Source organism: Trachypithecus francoisi, unplaced genomic scaffold (assembly GCF_009764315.1).
Source record: "Trachypithecus francoisi isolate TF-2019V2 unplaced genomic scaffold, Tfra_2.0 Lachesis_group7, whole genome shotgun sequence".
NCBI classification, from domain to species: Eukaryota; Metazoa; Chordata; class Mammalia; order Primates; family Cercopithecidae; genus Trachypithecus; species Trachypithecus francoisi.
Window position 1 is genome coordinate 30757020 of NW_022681472.1, and position 17058 is coordinate 30774077.

The window sequence follows — 17058 nt, forward strand, 5'->3', positions numbered from 1 at the left end:
ATGGTGGATAAGCTTTTTGATGTGCTGCTGAATCCATTTTGCCAGTATTTTATTGAGGATTTTTACATCGACGTTCATCAGGGATATTGGTCTAAAATTCTCTTTTTTTGTTGTGTCTCTGCCAGGCTTTGGTATCAGGATGATTTTGGCCTCATAAAATGAGTTAGGGAGGATTCCCTCTTTTTCAATTGATTGGAATAGTTTCAGAAGGAAGGGTACCAGCTCCTCCTTGTACCTCTGGTAGAATTGGGCCGTGAATTCATCTGGTCCTGGACTTTTTTTGGTTGGTAGGCTATTAATTATTGCCTCAATTTCAGAGCCTGCTATTGGTCTATTCAGGGATTCAACTTCTTCTTGGTTTAGTCTTGGGAGAGTGTAAGTGTCCAGGAAATTATCCATTTCTTCTAGATTTTCTAGTTTATTTGCATAGAGGTGTTTATAGTATTCTCTGATGGTAAAGAAGAAAAAGAAATGAACAAAGCCTGCAAGAAGTATGGGATTATGTAAAAAGACCAAATCTACGTCTGATTGGGGTGCCTGAAAGTGAGGGGGAAAATGGAACCAAGTTGGAAAACACTCTTCAGGATATCATCCAGGAGAACTTCCCCAACCTAGTAGGGCAGGCCAACATTCAAATTCAGGAAATACAGAGAACGTCACAAAGATACTCCTCGAGAAGAGCAACTCCAAGACACATAATTGCCAGATTCACCAAAGTTGAAATGAAGGAAAAAATCTTAAGGGCAGCCAGAGAGAAAGGTCGGGTTACCCACAAAGGAAAGCCCATCAGACTATCAGCAGATCTCTCAGCAGAAATTCTACAAGTCAGAAGAGAGTGGGGGCCAATATTCAGCATTCTTAAAGAAATTTAAATCCAGAATTTCATATTTAGCCAAACTAAGTTTCATAAGTGAAGGAGAAATAAAATCCTTTACAGATAAGCAAATGCTTAGAGATTTTGTCACCACCAGGCCTGCCTTACAAGAGACCCTGAAGGAAGCACTAAACATGGAAAGGAACAACCGGTACCAGCCGTTGCAAAAACATGCCAAAATGTAAAGACCATCGAGGTTAGGAAGAAACTGCATCAACTAACGAGCAAAATAACCAGTTAATATCATAATGGCAGGATCAAGTTCACACATGACAATATTAACCTTAAATGTAAATGGACTAAATGCTCCAATTAAAAGACACAGACTGGCAAACTGGATAAAGAATCAAGACCCATCAGTCTGCTGTATTCAGGAGACCCATCTCACATGCAGAGACATACATAGGGTTAAAATAAAGGGATGGAGGAAGACCTACCAAGCAAATGGAGAACAAAAAAAAAAAGCAGGGGTTGCAATCCTAGTCTCTGATAAAACAGACTTTAAACCATCAAAGATCAAAAGAGACAAAGAAGGCCATTACATAATGGTAAAGGGAACAATTCAACAGGAAGAGCTAACTATCCTAAATATATATGCACCCAATACAGGAGCACCCAGATTCATAAAGCAAGTCCTTAGAGACTTACAAAGAGACTTAGACTCCCATACAATAATAATGGGAGACTTCAACACCCCACTGTCAACATTAGACAGATCAACGAGACAGAAAGTTAACAAGGATATCCAGGAATTGAACTCATCTCTGCAGCAAGCAGACCTAATAGACATCTATAGAACTCTCCACCCCAAATCAACAGAATATACATTCTTCTCAGCACCACATCGCACTTATTCCAAAATTGACCACATAATTGGAAGTAAAGCACTCCTCAGCAAATGTACAAGAACAGAAATTATAACAAACTGTCTCTCAGACCACAGTGCAATCAAACTAGAACACAGGACTAAGAAACTCAATCAAAACCGCTCAACTACATGGAAACTGAACAACCTGCTCCTGAATGACTACTGGGTACGTAACAAAATGAAGGTAGAAATAAAGATGTTCTTTGAAACCAATGAGAACAAAGATACAACATACCAGAATCTCTGGGACACATTTAAAGCAGTGTGTAGAGGGAAATTTATAGCACTAAATGCCCACAAGAGAAAGCAGGAAAGATCTAAAATTGACATTCTAACATCACAATTAAAAGAACTAGAGAGGCAAGAGCAAACACATTCAAAAGCTAGCAGAAGGCAAGAAATAACTAAGATCAGAGCAGAACTGAAGGAGATAGAGACACAAAAAACCCTCCAAAAAATCAATGAATCCAGGAGTTGGTTTTTTGAAAAGATCAACAAAATTGACAGACTGCCAGCAAGACTAATAAAGAAGAAAAGAGAGAAGAATCAAATAGATGCAATAAAAAATGATAAAGGTGATATCACCACCGACCCCACAGAGATTAATCAATTCTTATAGTTCCAATTAGAGATTCAGTTTTCCTGGCATCTATTGTGAGCCTACGAAACAGGTCAGAGTCACTGGCCTCGTTGTCTAAGGTGTTATCTGAGCTCGTCATCTCATGACCAAGAGAATTCAGGAGCATGGACACAAAGGGTGAGGTTAGAGTAAAACTTTAAGAAGTGAAAGATGAAACTTTCTGCAGTGGAGAGTGGAGACTGAGTGGTGTGCCGTTTTTCCAGTTGCATCCAAAAACTTTTATGAGAAACTCCTTTCATCTCTGAAGCTGTTTGATTATATTTTGAGGTATATTCCTTTTAAAATAAAGGAAAAATAGAGGGGCATAAAAAAGTGTTAACATATAGTTATTAATTATGGTGCAATTTCTAATGTAAAAAATGAAAGGAAATGTCAATTGTGGTAAAAATTAGACTAAACATTATATAATTATGATCTATTTAACTATGGAAAGTTTTCAATAGCATCTAAAAGATCTATGATGAAAATCCACAAAACAAATAGATATCAATGTATATTATGAAAATAAGTATCTCTAATGTCTATAAGGACAAAGAAAAGTATAATAATGGTTATGTTAGAGTGACAGAGTCTGATAATCCCTTGATGTGTTTGATATGTCAACTTGGCTAGGCCATAGTCCCAAATTATTCAAAAACAAATGTAGGTATTTCTGTAAAGGTATTTTGTAGATGTTAATAAAATCTTTAATAAATCAACTTTAAGTAAAAGGTTATTCATGATCTGAGTGGGCTTGATTCAATCTGTTGAAAAGTCTTGAAAATAAAGCTCAATCTTCTTAGTGAGTAAGAAATTCATTCATGGATTTCAGGCTTACCTAGATAGCCCAAAGAATCATGTAAGCCAGTTCCTTGTAATAAATTTCATAATAGCAATCTCTTTATGGATCTGCTTCTCCAGTTGAACTCTGACAAACACAGATTTTGATAACTGCAAGTAGGGTACTGCTGTAACAAATACCTAAAAATATGGAAATGACTTTGGAATTGGGTAATGGGTAGAAGCTGGAAAAATTTTGAGGTATATGATTGGAAAAGCCTAGATTTCCTTTAATAGACCGTTAGTAGAAATATGGATATTAACAACGTTGCTAGTGAGAATTTAGAATAAAGGGAAGGGCATGGTAAAGAAAACATGTATTTTCTTAGACTGCCTAAACTGTCATAAAGGGGTTCCTTATAGAATATTTATATTAACTGTGATGCCAGAGAAATAATATCATCTTAGAGAATACATAATTATGAAGAGATTATTTAGAGAAATATAAATCTTAAAAGTGCTGCCAGTGAGGGCTCAAAAATAAGGAACATGCTATTGAAAATTGAATGAAAAGATATCCTTGCTATATAGTGTCAGAAAGCTTAGCTGAATTGTGTCCTTCAGTTGTGTGAAAAGCAGAACTTGTAAATGATAGACTTAAGTAACAGGACATTTCCAAGCAAAGTGTTCAGGTGCAGCTGGTTTCTTCTTGTGGCTTATAGCAAAAAGCAAGAGGAAAGAGATAGTTTAACTTTAAACTGTTAAACAAAGTGGAACTAGGACTTGAAGATTTTGGAAGCTTCAGTCTCTCCAGATTACAAAAGATGCTATAATTAGGAGATTTGTTATCAGAAAAGCATACTTTCAAGAGGCAACCAAAGGCATGGCTAAACAACTTTTGTCTAGTGACTCAGAATAATCAAAAGACACATTTATACACGGAGCTCTTTGAAGAGATTAGGCATGGGAGACCCACAATGTTCTTGACAGTGTTATACCGGCAGAAATGCTGCCAGTTTAGACCTTGGATCAAAAAAGACAAAGAGAGTACTGGCTACAACATCCTTAAACAGATTGATAAAACAAATAATCTGCAAACATGTGCTCTCTTTCATGAGAAAGAATAACTCCTAGGGCATAGTCAGGTGCACAGAAGGTAAAGTCACAATCTCAGAGGATTAGTTCCAGGACTTGAAACCAAATGAAGCTTATCCAGATGATATAAGAATGACTTGGATTAGCAATGCCTTTCTTTCTTTTTCTATTTTTTTCTTTTCTTTCCATTTTAAATGAAAGTGTATGGATACTATTATCATTAGCCTGTCTACCATTTCATTTTGGGTGAGCATAACTAATGTCTTGAATTTCAGTGAATCACAGCTAGAGATGAATTGTGACTCTGGATGGATTATATCAAAAGCCTTACCCACACCTGATTTAGATAAGGAGATTTGGGACTTTGGAGTTGATGATATTTTGATGAGCTATTAAACTTTGCTTTGATGCTATAATTAATTAAGACTTTTGGAATGTTAAAATGGGATGAATGTACCTGGAATGTTAGACAGATGTGAATATTTGAAGCCAAAAAGTAGACTGTTATAGGCAGAATAATGCCATTACCCAAAAAATATTCATGTCCTAATCCCCAGAAACTGTGAATAGGTTGTTATATAGCAAGAAAGAATTAAAGTGACAGACAAAATTAAGGTTGCTAGTCAGCTAACCTTACAAATAATGAGATTGTCCTAGATTGTCTAAAATAATCTAGTAATGTAATTACAAGTATAATTTATATGCTAAAAAGGGAGGTAGAAAAGTTAGAGTAGTGTTAGAGTAATGCAATGTGAGAAAGACCTAACTGGTTAATGCTGGCTTTGAAGATAGAAGGGGATCACTAGTCAAGGAATATGGATAGCCTCTATAAAATGCAAAAGGCAAGAAAACTCATCTTTTTAGTCTCCAGAAAGCAATACAGCCCTGCCAACACTTTGATTTTGATCCAGTGAAATCCATTTTAGATTTATGACCTGCAGAACCATAAGATAACTAATTTGTGTTGTTTTAAACCACTTAGTTCATCAAAATTTGTTACAGTAACAATAGGAATATAATACAGGTTTGGGGGTACAATTTTTCTTATAATTTTTTTCCCAAGCTCTTTGCAATATTATCATTGCAATTGTACTATCTTTTTTTCAGATTCAGAAAAGGTTAAAAAATTTCCCAATGTTCCACAGCTAGTAGATGAAACTCAGACCTATGACTTCTGTCTGACTTGACTAAATTGTGTATGCTTCCCACTCTACTACATTGACCTAAATATGACAGAACAGTAAAAAATTAAAAGAAGTTTAACCTGGATGTCATTTTGTAGATTTATACATTCAACCAACAATAACTGTGTTTTATCACAGTTGGCTTTATGGGAAACACTCAAAATGAAAGATAAGAGTGTGCCTGCTCTAGAGAAGCTAAAAGTTAAAATATATATAAAACTAGAAAGTTTAGTTACTATTGTTGTGATGTGGAAGTTATCTTTTTATTATGACAACAAAGACTGTTTTGCAGCCCATTCCAAATCCATTTTGCATAAGTAATGATTTCATTATGCTACTCTCAAGCCATTACATCCCTAACAATTTTAGATAACACATTAATGTGAAAGTCTTCTGTCTGATACATAAACTCTCATAGAATGTGATCCTAGTCAACACATCAGAACTCTTTTCTTTTGAATCCCTAACGTGAATCCTTACCTAATACACTGTATCGTTGGCTGTCTCTTGGAAGTATCTTTTCTGACAGCAAATCTCCTAATTGTAGCATCTTTTGTAACCTGGAGAGACTGAAATTTCTAAAATCACCAAGTCCTACTTCCACTTTGCTTAACAGTTAACAATTAAACTTTATACTTAAGTGATATAGACTGGTTGAATAAATTTTTTTTTAACTTTTTTTTTTATTATACTTTAAGTTCTAGGGTACATGTGCATAACGTGCATGTTTGTTACATATGTATACTTGTGCCATGTTGGTGTGCTGCACCCATCAACTCATCAGCACCCATCAACTCATCATTTACATCAGGTATAATTCCCAATGCGATCCCTCCCCGCTCCCTCCTCCCCATGATAGGCCCCGGTGTGTGATGTTCCCCTTCCCGAGTCCAAGTGATCTCATTGTTCAGTTCCCACCTATGAGTGAGAACATGCGGTGTTTGGTTTTCTGTTCTTGTGATAGTTTGCTGAGAATGATGGTTTCCAGCTGCATCCATGTCCCTACAAAGGACATAAACTCATCCTTTTTTATGGCTGCATAGTATTCCACGGTGTATATGTGCCACATTTTCTTAATCCAGTCTGTCACTGATGGACATTTGGGTTGATTCCAAGTCTTTGCTATTGTGAATAGTGCCACAATAAACATACGTGTGCATGTGTCTTTATAGGAGCATGATTTATAATCCTTTGGTTATATACCCAGTAATGGGATGGCTGGGTCATATGGTAGAATAAATTTTTTAAAAGCAACCAACGATATGCCACATCTGGCTTATTTTTTAACTCTTTTGTAGAATCTGAGTCTTGCTATGTTGCCCAGACTGGTCTCAAACTCATGGGCTCGTGATCCACCTCTACTTCTAACTGGGATAAGATATCTCATTGTGATTTGATTTGCATTTTCCTGATGATTAGTGCTGTTGACCATTTTTCATATACCTGTTGGCCATTTATATGTTCTTTTCAAACTATCCAAAACAATTGAAAAGGAAGAAATTCTCTCTAACTTATTCTACAATGCCATTGTTACCCTTATACCAAAAGAGACAAGAATGTAATGACAACAACAACAAAAAAACTACAGACCAATATTCCTGATGAAATTTGATGCAAAAACCATCAACAAAATAGCAGCAAACTGAATCCAATAGTGTATCAAAAAGATAACATACCATGATCAGGTAAGATTTATCCCAGGGATGCCAGGGTGGTTCAACACAGGCAAATCAATTAAATCAATCATATATATATACATATGTTATATAACATATGTATATATATATCATTAACAGATTGAAAAGTAAAGAGTATAATCATCTCAATAGACACAGAAAAGGCTTTGATAAAATTTAACATCTCTTCAGGATAAAAATGCTCAACATAAAAAGGCCCCCTTTATTATGTCCTTCCATGCCTAGTTGGTTAAGCATTTTTATCCCAGAGGGATAAAAATTTTCAATATCTGTTATGCCTCAAATGGACATAATAATGTTTATATATGGCCTCAATAGAACAAAGACCATATATGACAAACCCACAGCTAAAATCATACTGAATGGAGAAAAACTGAAGGCCTTTCCTATAAGAACTGGAAAAAGACAAGAATGCCCACTTTTACTGCTTCTATTCAACATAGTTCTGGAAGTCCTAGCCAGAGGAGTTAGCCAAAAGAAAGACAAAAAGCCATCGAAATTGGAAACAAAAAAGTCAAACTGTCCCTCTCTATTAGTCTGTTTTCATGCAGCTGATAAAAAGATACCTGAGATACCTGAGACTGTATAATTTATAAAGAAAAGATTAATGAACTCACAGTTCCATGTGGCTCAGGAGGCCTCACAATCATGGTAGAAGGTGAAAGGCATGTCTTACATGGCAGCAGGCAAGAAAGAATGAGACCCAAGTGAAAGGGGAATCCCCTTATAAAATCATCAGATCTTGTGAGATGTATTCACTATCACAAGAACAGTATGGGGGAAACTGCCCCCATAATTCAATTATCTCCCACCATGTCCCTTCCACAACATGTGGGAATTATGGGAACCAAAATTCAAGAGGAGATTTGGATGGGGCAGAGCCAAACCATATCATTCCACTTCTGGCTCCTCCCAAATCTCTTCCTCACATTTCAAACCCCATTATGCCTTCCCGACAGTCCCCCGAAGTCTTAACTCACTACATCATTAACCCAAAAGTCCACAGTCCAAAGTCTCATCCAAGAAAAGGCAAGTCCCTTTTGCCCATGAGCCTGTAAAATAAAAAGCAAGTGAATTACTTCTTAGATACAATGGTGTACAAGCATTGGATAAATACACCCATTCCAAATGTGAGAAATTGGCCAAAACAGAGGGGCTACAGACCCTATGCAAGTCTGAAATTTAGTAGAGCAGTCAAATATTAAAGCTCCAAAATGACCTCTTTTCACTGATGACATCCAGGTCACACTGATGCAAGAAGTGGGTTCCCATGATCTTGGGCAGCTGCACCCCTATGGCTTTGCAGGATGCAGTCCCTTCCTGGCTGTTTCACAGTTGGCATTGAGTGTCTGGCTTTTCCAGGTTCATGGTGTAAACTGTCAGTGGATCTACCTTTCTAAGGTCTGGAGGATGGTGGCCCTCTTCTCACAGCTCCACTGGGCAGTGCCCCAGTGGGGACTCTGTGTGGGGGCTTCCATGACACATTTCCCTTCTGCACTGCTCTAGCAGACCTTCTCTATGAGGGCTCCACCACTGCAGCAAACTTCTGCCTGGACACCCAGGCATTTCCATACCTCCTCTGAAATCTAGGCAGAGGTTCCTAAACCTCAGTTCTTAACTTCCGTGCACCCACGGGCTCAACACCATGTTGAAGCTGCCAAGATTTGGGACTTGCACCCTCTGTAGCCATGGCCTGAGCTGTGTACCTTGGCCCATTTTAACCACAGCTTCAGTGGCTAGGATGCAGAGCACCAAGTCCCTAGGCTGCACAAAGTACAGGGACACTGGGCCTGAGCCACAAAACCATTTTTTCCTCCTAGGCATCTAGGCCTGTGATGGGAGGGATTGCTGCAAAGGTCTCTGACATGCTCTGGTGACATTTTCCTCATTGTCTTGCTGACTAACATTTGGCTCCTCATTGCTTATGCAAATTTCTACAGTCCACTTGAATTTCTCCTCAGAAAACAGGTTTTTCTTTTCTATCACATCATTGGGCTGCAAATTTTCCAAACTTTTATGCTGTTTCCCTTTTAAAACTGAATGCTTTTAACAGCATCCAAAGTCACCTCTTGAATGCTTTGCTGCTTAGAAATTTCTTCCACCAGATACCCTAAATCATCTCCCTCAAGTTCAATGTACAATTTACTGTATTCATCTGTTTTCATGCTGCTGATAAAGACATACGTGAGACTGGGTAATTTATAAAGAAATGAGATTTAATAGACTCACAGTTCTACATAGCTGGAGAGGCCTCATAATCATGGTGGAAGGCAAAGGCACATCTTACATGGTGGCAGGCAAGAGAGAAGGAGAGCCAAGCAAAAGGGGAAATCCCTTATGAAACCATCAGATCTTGTGAGACTTATTCACAATAATGAGAATAGTATGGGGAAACTATCACATGATTCAAATTATCTCCCATTGGGTTCCTCCTTCAACATGTGGGAATTATGGGAGCTAAAATTCAAATTGAGATTTGGGTGGGTACACAGCCAACCCATATCACCCTCTTTGATGATAGTGTAATCTTGTAATTAAAAAACCTAAAGACTCCAAAGAACTCTGAGATCTGATAAATAAATGTATTAAAGTTGTATGGTACAAAATTGACATATGAAAAATCGATAGGATTCCCATACAACAATAATGAACTAGCTGAGAAAAAAATCAGGAAGGTAATCCCATTTACAATAGTTGCAAAAAACCTAAAATACCTAGGAATTACTAGGAAATACCTAGGAATCTAGGAAGTGAAAGATCTCTACAAGGAAAACTAGAAAATATTTATGAAAGAAATTAAAGGGGACACAAAGAAATGGGAAAAAATTATATGTTTATAGATTAGAATAATTAATACTGTTAAAATGCCAAAGCAATCTAAAGATTCAATGCAATCCCTATCAAAATACTAATGCCATTTTTCACAAAAATAGAATAAACAATTCTAAAACTTTTATGAAACCAAAGAAGAACCCAAATAGCCAGAGCAATCCTAAGCAAAAAAATAAACCTGGAGGCATCACACTACCTGACTTTATGTTACAAGGCTTTAGTAACCAAAATAGCATAATACTTGTATAAAAACAGGCACATAGACCAATGAAACAGAATTGAGAACTCAGAAATAAATCCATGTATTCATAATCAACTGATTTTTGACAAAGGTGCCATTAACATACATTGAGAAACGGACACCCTTTTCAATAAATGGTAATTGGAAAAAATAGGGGAAACACTTCAGGATATTGTTTTAGGCAAGGATTTTACAGCTAAGACCTATAAAGCATAGCCAACAAGAACAAAAATAGGCAAATGGGACTATATTAAACTAAAAGACTTCTGTACAGCAAAGGAAACGATCAACAGAGTGAGGAGACAACCTGCTGAATGGGAGAAAATATTTGCAAAGTATTCATCTGACAGTGCACTAATAACCAGAATACACAAGAAACTCGAATGACTCAACAGGAAAAAAAAAAACAACAAATAATCCCATTAAAAACTGGGTAAAGAATATGAATAGACACTTCTCAAAAGAAGGCATACAAACAGCCAAAAAGTATGTGAAAAATGGTCAACATCGCTAATCATCAGAAGAATGTAAATCAAATCACAATAAGATTTTTTAAATCCCAGTTAGAATGGCTATTGTTAAAAACAATCAAAGAGAGATGCTGGTGAAAATGAAGAAAAAAAAAGAACTCTTACATGCTGTTGGTGGGAATATAAATTAGTACAGTCACTATGAAAAACAGTATGAATATTTCTCAAAAAAAACTATAACTACTATATGATCCAGTAATCTCACTACTATATATTTATCCTAAAGAAAGGAAATCAGTATATCAAAGGGATGTTTACATCCTTATGTTTATTATAGCACTGATGACAATTTCAGAAGTATGGAATCAACCTAAACTTTCATCAGTGGATGAATAAATTAAATGTGATATATACACATAATGGAATACTATAGTATTTGGCCATAAAAAAAGGTTGAAGTCATGTCATTTGCAGAAACATGGGTGGAACTAGAAGTCATTATGTTAACTGCAATAAGTCAGGCACAGAAAGTCAAATATCGCACGTTCTCACTCATATGGGGGAGTTAAAAAAGTTTATATCATGGAGGTAGAGAGTGGAATGATAGATACTAGAAGTTGGGAAGTGTGGGAAGGGTGTATGGGTGGCAGGTGAGGAATGAAGAGAGATTGGTTAGCAGGTGAGGAATGAAGAGAGATTGGTTAGTGCATACAAATATCTAGTTAGATAGAAGGAGTAAGTTTTAACGTTTGATAATAGAGTGACCATGTTTAACAACAATATGTTTTATATTTCAAAATAGCTAGAACAGAGGACTGAAAACGTTCCCAGCACATAGAAATGATACATACTTGAGACGATGTATATCCTAAATACCCTGACTTAATTATTACACTATCTGTGCATGTAACAAAATATCACAGGAACCCCATAAATATGTACAAATATTATGTGTCAGTAAATAATTGATCTGGTAGCTTTATAGAAGGGGATTCAAAAAGAGAAACAGAGTAAGAGATGCCAATTAAGATGGTGGTATAGTAATTACCATGTAAAAAGGGAACTAAATTGAATTCCTAGGGGTTTGAGAAAGAGGGAACATGGAGCCAACATGCCCACTGCTTGAAAGAAGCGGTGAATCTGAGGGTTCATCAATAGAAGATCCCAAGTGAGTTCCCCAACAACTAACAAAAAGATAAAATCATTTCCTTGAGTGTCTTGTTGTGACACGCAAGTATATCACCTGGCCCTGAATTCCTGGAGAATATGATTTGACTGATATTATCACCCCATTTTATGTCTAGTAAAGTGATGCTTATGGAATTGCATTATAAACCTTTGCAAAGTACCTAATGTTAGTCCAGTATAAATGTTTGAATTTTGTAACAAAATACATCCACACTCTTAAAATGTGACAGCAAATATAGTGGGATTCAAAAATAAAGTATGATTCTTATCTTTAATAAATTTAAAACCTAATTTTTTTAATTATTCATTGACTCAGTCAAATGCATTCCCACATTTTAAATTTTGGTATTGTGTACAACTAAAAAAATAAAAACCAAAATTTTGGTCTTGGGATATAATACCTAAATATTGAAAATGGGTTAAAAAAATGACTTAAGTGAATGCACTGATTTTAAATTGTTTTTATGTATATTTCAATTGATGTAATGAATTAATGATGTATTAACATGTTATTGTACGTATTTCTATTATAATGATTGAAATATAAATGGAACTTCATTTTCTTATTTCTTAGACTGAACCATGACTACTTTGGTCTATAGGCAAAAGTCCTTGGTCTTAAAGAAAAATGTGGCAGATGTGGTGTGCCCTCTAGTGGCCACATGGTATATCTTTACATCTTTCCATAAATTTTAGCAGTTTTGTCCAGGATGCGTTTTATGTTGGGCATATTAATTTAACTATCATTACTTCTTAAATACTTTATTACTTTTTACTTTATCTGAACTACAGTAGTTCAAAAGTAAATTTCAACCTCCTAGTATACAGAAAAACATATCCTGTATGTTTTTTAGATAATATTTAATTTCAAACCACAGACAATTTTGTAAAACTAGTATGTAAGGGTCTTATCCAAAAAACTCAAAAAAGAATACATGCAGGTTGAATTATGCCCCAAACATTTATGTAGTCTCATATTACTGTGCTAATATAGCTAATATAGCACATATGCTGTGCTAATATAGACCTAAAAGAGGACAGAGAACATCTGGCTTACTAAACTGCTCTATTAGTCAAGGCTTTACAGAAAAACATAACCAGTAGAATACATATATAAATATAAATAGATTGATGACATATAAAGAGAGAGAGAGATTTATTTTAAGAAATTGGCTCACACAATTGTGGGGACTCAGGAATCTGAAATCTACAGGGCAGGCCAGATGGCCAGGAACTTAGGCGAGATTTCTATGACACAAACTTAAGTCAGAATTCCTTCTTTGGAAAACCTCATTCTTTGCTCCTAAGGTCTTCGATTGAATGAGACCCATCCCATCATGAAAGATAACCTGCTTTACCTAAAGTCTACTGATTGTAGATGTTAATTGCTTCCCCACATATCTTCACAGCAACGTCTAGATTACTGTTTTGCCAAACAACTGGGCACCATAGCCTAGTCAAGTTGACACAAAATAAATTATTGCAATTGCCAATAAAAGTTTTAAGTGTTTTAAATATGCTAATTCATTCTTTTTTGTCCTCACCACAACTCAATGAGGAAGGTGTTCTTACTGACCCATTCAAAGGAAACTGAGGGACATACTTGTAAAAGGACTTGATCAAGTAACATGTGTCATAGCTAGCATGTTGGGGAGTTGAAACTGAACCAGACCTGTCTCAACTGCTAACTACTGTTATCTCAATAAATTGGTAATTCATTTTTAATAAAATATTTCAGACATATACAAAAAGATAATAGAGTATAATGAGCAGCCTTTTTTGTCAAATGTTACCATTTGATGTCATTTGCACATTCTTTTTCTGAATTTTTCAAAATAAAAAAATCATACGAGATACATTTGAGGTCACATATGTAGTTCTCCTTAATTGTATAACTCACTCTCCACCTTCCAGAAGTAGTCAATATTTCAAATTTGGCATTTATCAATTTCATAAAATTTTTTAAAAGTTTCTGACACAGATTTGTATCAATAAAAATATTATATTATAAAAACAAGTTTCCCCAGAGAGGCAGTCTTAGCCACTCACCTTGAGAAAGCAGTTTATGTAACTAAGTCAGAAAAAGTTCAACTAAGATATATGGTTTGTTGAAGAGCAGATGGTGGGAAAGAAAGAGGCTAGCTTAGGAGAGGACCTACGGACCCTCTGAAGGAAGCAGATTGCTCCTATAGGACCCAGGAGACACCCCAAATACTGTGAGTGCCTGAACTGTCAAAATGGGAAAGGAGGACTGTCCACCCCTGAACACACCCCCCCACTGGGGAAACTAAAGGTCTAGATTATGGGAAAGATTCTGACCTTACCTGGAGCTGAGTCAGTGTGGAGAGCCAAACGAAAAACAAAGAGGAAGCAATGGGAAAGGTTCTGTGAGCTCGCTGGATCCCCAAGCAGGCCATTCCTGCCTGGCCTCACAGGGATCCTTCAGGAGCAGTGGCCAGAGGCACTGGGAAAAAGGCCACAGGGAGAAGGAAATCTCCAGTGGAACTTTGTAACAATTTGAACTGATCAAGAAGCCTCCTGGCCAGAACTTGGGGGAGGGTGTGAATCCGGTGTGCAGACTGGGGGAAGAAGGAAAGCTATATTTGCTTTCACAGCTGGGAGGTGGGTAGCCTGGGGTAAGTTCTCAGCCATGCATGCCCATTGCCAGGAAACAGACTCAGTGCTGTTGGAAGGAGGCACAGTGGGAGTGAGTCCGACCCTTTGGACTGTGTGGGAGCAGGGTGAGGCCTGTGACTGCCGGCTTTTCCACACTTCCCTGACAACCTGCATGAGACGGTAGAGACAGCCACAATCCTCCTAGGATCATAATTCCATTGATCTGGGAACCTCATCCTCATTCCACACAGCAGCTGCAGCAAGATGCACCCAAGGAGAGTCGGAGCTCAGATACGCCTAGCCCTTCCCCCACCCAGTGGTCCTTCACTACCCACCCTGGTAACTGAAGACAAAGGGCATATACTCTTGGAGTTCTAGTACCTCACCTACAGCCTGTTCCTCTCCATACTACCATAGCTGATGCTCTCTGGAAAGCACCACCTGCTGGCAGGAGGCCAACCAGCACAAAAATACTGCATTAAACCACCAAAGTTAAGACTCTCACAGAGTCCATTTCACCTCCCTGCCACCTCCACTGGAACAGGTGCTCGTATCCACGGCTGAGAGAATCAGAGATGGTTGCCATCACAAGACTTTGTGCAGACAACCTTCAGTAGCAGCCCAGAACCTGGTAGATTTGTTGGGTGGTTAGGTCCAGAAGAGAGAGAATAATCACTACAGCTCAGTTCTCAAGAAGTCACATCTATAGAAAAAGTGTGGGAGGACCACATCAAGGAAACACCCCGTAGGACAAAAGAATCTGAACAGCAGCCTTCAGCCCTAGCTCTTCTCTCTGACAGAGCCTACCCAAATGAGAAGGAAGCAGAAAACCAACTCTGATAGTATGACGAAACAAGGCTCTTTAACACCTCCCAAAAATCACACCAGCTCACCAGCAATGGATCTAAACCAACACAAAATCTCTGATTTTCCTGAAAAAGAATTCAGAAAGTTAACTACTAAGCTAATCAGAGGCACCAGAGAATGGTGAAGCATAATGTAAGGAAATCAAGAAAATGATACAAAAAGTGAAGGGAGAACTATTCAATGAAGTAGTTAGCACAAACAAAAAGCAATCAAAACTTCAGAAAACAACGAACACACTTAAAGAAATGCAAAATGTTCTGGTAAGTCTCAGCAATAGACCTGAACAAGTAGAAGAAAGAAAATCAGAGCTTGAAGACAAGGTCTTTGAATTAACCAAATCCAACAAAGACAAAGAAAAAGGTGTAAGAAAATACAAAAAAAAAATCCAAGAAGTCTGGGATTATGTTAAACAACCAAACCTAAGAATAATAGGCATTCCTGAGGATGAAGAAAAACCTAAATGTTTGGAAAACATATTTAGAGGAGTAATCAAGGAAAACTACCCTGGCCTTGCTAGAGACTTAGACATCCAAATACAAGAAGCACAAAGAACTCCTGGGAAATTCATAACAAAAAGATCATCACCTAGGCACATTGTCATCAGGTTATCTAAAGTTAAGAAGAAGGAAAAAATCTTAAGGGCTGTGAGGCAAGAGCACCAGGTAACCTATAAAGGGAAACCTATCAGATTAACAGAGATTTCTCAGCGAGACCCTACCAGCTAGAAGGGATTATGACCCTATCTTCAGGCTCCTCAAACAAAACAATTATCAGCCTGGAATTTTGTATCCTGTGAAACTAGGCTTCATATATGAAGAGATGATATAGTATTTTTCAGACAAACAAATGCTGAGACAATTCACCATTACCAAGCCACCACTAAAAGAACTGCTAAAAGGAGGCCTAAATCTTGAAAGAAATCCTGAAGCACATCAAAACAGAACCTCTTTAAAGCATAAATCTCACAGAACCTATAAAAAAATATGATTTAAAAAATAAAACCAAAAGACAAAAAATCAAGTTACACAGGCAACATGGAAGGGTACCTCACATTCAATACTAACATTGAATGTAAATAGCCTAAATTCTCCACTTCAAAAATACAGAACTGAAAAATGGATAAGAATTCACCTACCAACTATCTGCTGCCTTCGACTCACTTAACACATAAGGAGTCACACAAACTTAAGGTAAAGGGGTAGAAAAACAGATTTCATGCAAATAGACACCAAAAGTAGGCAGGGGTTGCTATTCTTATATGAGACAAAACAAAGTTTAAAGCAATAGCAGTTAAAAAAGACAAAGAGGGACATTATATAATGGTAAAGGCCTTGTCCAACAGGAAAATATCACAATCCTAAACATATATGCACCTAACACTGGAGCTCCCAAATTTATGAAACAATTATTAATAAACCTAAGAAATGAGATAGACAGCCTCAAAATAATAGCAGGGGACTTCAATTACTCCACTGGAATCACTAGACAGCTCATCAAGACAGAAAGTCAACAAAGAAACAATGGATTTAAATTATACCTTGGAACAAATGTATTGAAGAGATATATACAGAACATTTCATCAAATAACTGCACAATATACATTATATTCAAAAGTACGTGGAACTTTCTCCAAGATAGACCATATGATAGGCCACAAAACAAGCCTCAGTGAATTTAAGAATATTGAAATTACATCAAACACTCTCTCTGAACATAGTGGAGTCAAA